Below are 6,000 nucleotides of genomic sequence, written 5' to 3'. Positions count from 1 at the left end.
GGTCCTTTCAAAGTTTTCTAGGAAAGCCTCAGTATCATCGCCTGCCTTGTAGGTGGGGAACTTTCTGGGATGGGAAGTGGTACTTGGAGAAGGGTTTGCTAGGGTTTGTTGGGATATTCTGCTGAGCCTTTATCTTCTCCATCTCCTCCACATACTTCCTCTCTTTTTCCTTCTCCTCCAGTTCTTTGTCCCTTGCTTCCATAGCTCTCCTGTGAGCAGCCGCTTGGTGTTGTTCTGCCTCTTTCGCTGCCTCCCTTTCTTGTTCCTTCTCCTCCTTCTTCAGCCGCATGAGTTCTATCTGTCTTTCATGTTCCCTTTGTCTTTCCTCAGCCTGAAATCTGGCTAATTCCAGCTTTTGTCGAGCTGTGGATTTTGTCATTCTAACCTGTCTGTTTTTAACTAACTTTACACCCGAGGTTTAGAAATAAACAAACAAAACTTGGCTGTAAAATTTTGCTGTGCTGGAATAGAATACCTATTCTCTGATAGTGATTGTCAGCCTACAGAAAAGGACAATTCCCTTTGTCTCTGCTCTGGCTCCAAATCAAAGCAAAAAAACCTCCAACTACTTGGAAACCTGCTTACCAGCAGCCCAAAGGAAAAAAAATTCCTTTTCAAACTTGTGCTCCTTGTAAAAAATCAAAATCCAAAAAAAAAAAAAAAAGCCCCTGCCACTTTTGTCTCCAGGCAAATGGGTAGAACACCCCCCCCCCCCCATTTACTTTTAGGGGAAAAAAATACTCTGGGTTGGAAGACTGTGAATTTCCCTGCAGGAGTTAAGTACCCTGCCTCCAGGCAAAGAAAACCTGCAATTCCAAAGATAATCCCCTTTTGTCTCTGCTCTTTCCCCAAACAGAGAAAAAACAAGCTGCTTTCAGTTTCAGCTGCTTTCTGGACTTCCTTTCCAAAGGAAAAAAAAGTTTCCTTTTTAAAATCTGTATTTCTAGTTCAAAAAAATCTCAACTGGATTTTGGATATTTTCACCCCACTTCCTGGACCAGGTTTGGTAAAAAGCCTCACCAATTTGCCTAGGTGACTACAGACCCAGACCCTTGGATCTTAAGAACAATGAACAATCCTCCCAACACTTGCACCCCCCCTTTCCTGGGAAATGTTGGATAAAAAGCCTCACCAATTTGCATAGGTGACCACAGACCCAAACTCTTGGATCTGAGAACAATGAAAAAGCATTCAGTTTTCTTACAAGAAGACTTTTAATAGAAATAGAAGTAAATAGAAATAAAGAAATCCCCCCTGTAAAATCAGGATGGTGGATACCTTACAGGGTAATTAGATTCAAAACATAGAGAACCCCTCTAGGCAAAACCTTAAGTTACAAAAAAGATACACAGACAGAAATAGTTATTCTATTCAGCACAATTCTTTTCTCAGCCATTTAAAGAAATCATAATCTAACACATACCTAGCAAGATTACTTACTAAAAGTTCTAAGACTCCATTCCTGGTCTCTCCCTGGCAGAAACCAACATATAGACAGACTGAGACCCTTTGTTTCTCTCCCTCCTCCCAGCTTTTGAAAGTATCTTGTCTCCTCATTGGTCAGTTTGGTCAGGTGCCAGCGAGGTTACCTTTAGCTTCTTAACCCTTTCCAGGTGAGAGGATTTTTTTCTCTGGCCAGGAGGGGATTTTAAAGGGGTTTACCCTTCCCTTTATATTTATGACACCTACAGTAAATCCAGCCATGAACTCTTAGACTTATACTTTTCTGAAAATGTGGGCCTTAATTTCCAGCACATGCCAACCTGGGGTACAGAGGTGAATGCTTGAACACTAGGTATGTTTTACTGCATTCATTGATATTGCTGCTGAACGGGGGATTTGTCAATGATTAGAACTTTTCTGTGCACAGGGCTCCTGGGCTAGGACAAATCTGACCATCTAGCCCTTGAACTGGGAATAAAGGCATATTTTCTAGTTTCTGAGTGCTTCCAAACGGTCTCCTGTGTGAACGGGGTAATGGAGAGACCCTTAAAACCAGTGAATTGTTCACATTCTAATTACCTGGAGGCATGTCCTGTAGGAAGTGTAATAGGGCTAAAGTCCCCCGACTGTGCAATTTACAAGCAAATGGTTGTTTATACACATAAAACAGCCTTAAAAGATGGCTTGGTAAAATGGTGGCCAAAGATGCAGACATTCCCTTTATAATGATTTTAATTGATTGTGATAACGAATATCCAATTAATACCCTTTTCTCTGACTGTAAAGACTTATTCTAGCATTTATTTTCCCCTAACACTGTTTGTTTCATTGTGCATAATCATCTTTGTAGATATCATAAGTACTATGTGCCTGATTCAAAGGCCAGAGGCAATGGAAAGATTCCCCATGGACTTTAGAGGGCTTCAGATCAGAGCCCATAGCTTTCTGATTATTTGGAAAGCAGAAAGATGAAAACAAAGATTAAATCAGAATATACTCAATTAGTAATTTTACACCAGGTTGTCCAACAACATTTGTATGTCCTCTCTCTGGACATCCCTTTTAATGTTCTCTGTGTATGTGTGTTGGGACAGAGGAAGCTCAGTATTCTAGTTTCAAAATAAAAGGCAGTAAGGATGGAACATGTTTTAAAACATTGCCATAAAAAAGGCTCCCCCTTTAAATACTAGAATTTTACTTAACTCACATCCCTTCTAATAAAAAGGGATGTGATTGTCTGAGTCCCTCGGTTCGCTGAGCTTACACGACAAAGACGTAATGCTTTTCACTTCTGTACAAAGTGTTTCATCCAAGGGTCTCATAAGTGCATTATGAACGTGTGTAAGTATTACCGTAGCTGTGATATCCATTTTAACTGTGAGCTCTTGGGACAGGAACAGTCCTTTTGTTCCGTGTTTGCACAGCATCTAGCACAATGGAGTTCTGGTTCACGACTGGGGCTCCTAAATGCTACTGCAGTGCAAATAAATAATAATAATTGTGACGGGATCCCCCTGGGGTGCAGCCTGGGATCATGGGACCGCTGTGCCCTCTTAACTCTCTCCAGCCTGGGCTGTCTTTCACAATGCCTTACTAGTGACCAGCAGCAACCCCTCCAGGCACTGTTATCACTCAGCACAACCACATGTGATGACCCCACACCCAGCGAGATTGCATGAATGCTCCCGGAGCCACTCATGAATCACACAGAGAAAGGCACCTGAGACAAATCCCCCCAGCTCACAGAACTGTACCCCAGGAATATACCATCTTGCACTGCTCAAGATGAGCAGTGCAAATTTATTAATTAGTTCACCACTTCAACAATGGAAAGTGGAGATACACCAGCCTTTGTACCCTGAGCAGATTTGCCCCACACGTCATACAAACTCACTGGTAAAGATAAACAGTAAAACAAAATTATTGACCATAAAAGACAGATTTTAAGTGATATTAAGTACTAGGCAAAAAGTCAGAGTTAGTTACCAAAAGAAATAAAATATAACCACGCAGGCCAAACTCTCAGCCCTGTTAGACTGGGCAACAACTAAATTAAGCAGTTTTTCTCACCCCACTGGATATTGCAGTCCTTAGTATACAGATTTCACCCTTGAAATCTGGGACAATCTCCTCTGCTGGAGTCTTGTCTTCTTCTCAGTGTCTTAGTTGCTTGCAGCATAGGTGGGGGATGGAGAAGGGCCAAGCCTGGGCCCCCTGTGTTCAGTTTTATACCCTCAATCCACTCCATGTGCTTGTAGAACACAAGTCCAGGCATGTCTGGGGGGCACTGCTGAGTCTGCAGGCAAAGTTGAGCAATCCCCTTGGTGTGGCCTCATGCAGGTGAGTCATTGAATTGTAGCTCCCTTGCTGGACAATGGTTGTTGATGAGTTGTTTCATACCCCACCTGGGTGTTGGCTACTTTCCTTGCTGTTGCCTCTGGGGAGCGAATATCTGGCTGATCCCCCAATTTACAGCATGTTTTAGTGACAACCATACAACAAAATTCTCATAACTTCACATGCATTAATGAGATACATTTTTGGATAGAAAAATGACTTTCAGCAGATCATAACCTTTCCCCTGATACCTTCCAAGGCATGCTTTATATGTAATATCACAATTATATACAGATGAGGAATGTGGAGGCTTATAGCGTGCTCCCCCAAGGTACAGAATGTCACAATAATTATCCCCATTTTACAGATAAGGATACTGTTTACAGAGGCTAAGTGATTTCTCCCAGGTCACACAGTGGGTGTCAGAGTTGGATATAGAACCCAGAGCTTCTGATTCCCAGAGCCATGCTCTAAGCACCATGACCTTTGCACCATTATCATCAGGGTTCTCTAGGGCAGTGTTTCCCAAATGGTGGGTCCCAAATCACCAGTGGGTCACAGGAAGGCTCTAGATGGGTCACCACATGCAGGGCTAGATTAACTCATAAATGGGCCCTGGCTAAGGTAAATGTACATTTCTCCTGGCCCAGTGCAGAGGGGAGGCCCCATGTGGGGATGTTGGAGAGTGAGCCTGCCCTGCACTGACCCACAGGGGAAGTGCCAGGGTACAGGGTGCTTATATGTAATGGTGGGTCACAAAAAAAAAAAAAAAAAAAAAAGATAAAATGCAGCTGGTGGGTCACCTTAGTAAGAAGTTTGGGAACCACTGCTCAAGGGACTCCAAAAAATGATCCTATTCTTAGTAGGGGTTTTTATGTCACTCTGACAGGGAGACAAGAAAATGTAGCACACATCCAATTTGCACTTGGTGGAAATGACTACACTGGGGCAATGCAGTGCAGTGTAGTGGTAGCCATGTTGGTCCCAGGATATTTGAGAGACAAGGTGGGTGAGGTCATATCTTTTATTGGACAGTGGAGAATGAGGCCCGTTGACATCAATGGAGTGACGTGAATCAGACCCACAATATGTAGTTTTACAATGCAAATGCACAATCTGATTCCTGATGCTCGAGATGTGGAACTGCTCACTGTCAATTCATTTTTGCTGTATTCGCTGATTTGAGAAATCAGCAAAAGTTCACTTACAAGCAAGCAGCTGCACTCACGGGGAAAGACTGGGAAGGGCTATGAAAGCAAGTGTGCAAAAGGAAGCTGTTCTGTAGCATGTCGTTGTTCTTTGGATGACTAGGGTTTTTGTTTGTTTGCACAGCTAAATGGAGTGCTGCTGGTCTCTGAGACTGAAATTAAATTAGGTTCAAAATATTCTGGTGGTCAGTGGATTAAGAGACTCGTTATTACCTGGCCCATGGCACTTCTTGAAAGGCCTTTGGATGACAGCTGCAGAGCTAGATCTGTTTGGGTGGTGCTGCACACACAGAGCGGTGTGATTTACAGTGAGTTGCACTGGCCTAATACACGGGCTCTTACTTGGAAATCAAACCAGCCTGCCCTGCATATTGGTGGGGGACTCTTGTGGTCACGTGACAGACTCTCCATGCAACCTGGGTACCAGTGACAACTCTAGGGGCCGGCAGGAGGATTCGGAGCCGGTTTGCCTGGGGGATTCCAGGAAGGATGGGGGGGGGGGGGGGGCTCTGGACGAGCTGACGATACACTCTGACATCCCTGCTGGCTGCAGATCCCTGTGGGCTGCAAAGGGAGTTGGGTCTAGACAGACAAACAAGGATTTCTTCCCCCCCCCCTTCTTTGCGCCTTACACACCCGATGTAAGTGACCAGGAGAGCCTGCGAGTCCGCACTGCCTGCGGACAAGCCGCCCAAGGCGGGGGCTCATTCGGCCCCTTGGGGGCAGCAGCCTGGATGCCGCATCCCTTGTAGCTGCCCCTCTGCTGGGGTTTTGTTCAAACTCAGCCCGGTGCTTCCTTGGCAGCGGATTTCTGCCCCAGCCCAGCCCCGCTTGCCTGGCTGAGCTCTGGGAGGACGAAAGGGGGGTGGGGTGAGGGGAGCGGCTCTCCAGCGGAGGGGGAGCGGGCTGCGTCCTCCCTCCCGCCTTGCTCTGCCTGCGATGCTCCGGCTCCCGGGCCCTCCTAGCTGGGGAAGGTCCTGAGCCGCTGACGTCTTCCACACAAAGGCAGCGC

Source organism: Lepidochelys kempii, chromosome 10 (genome assembly GCF_965140285.1).
Source record: "Lepidochelys kempii isolate rLepKem1 chromosome 10, rLepKem1.hap1, whole genome shotgun sequence".
NCBI lineage: Eukaryota > Metazoa > Chordata > Testudines > Cheloniidae > Lepidochelys > Lepidochelys kempii.
Note: the sequence above shows the minus strand (reverse complement) of the source record.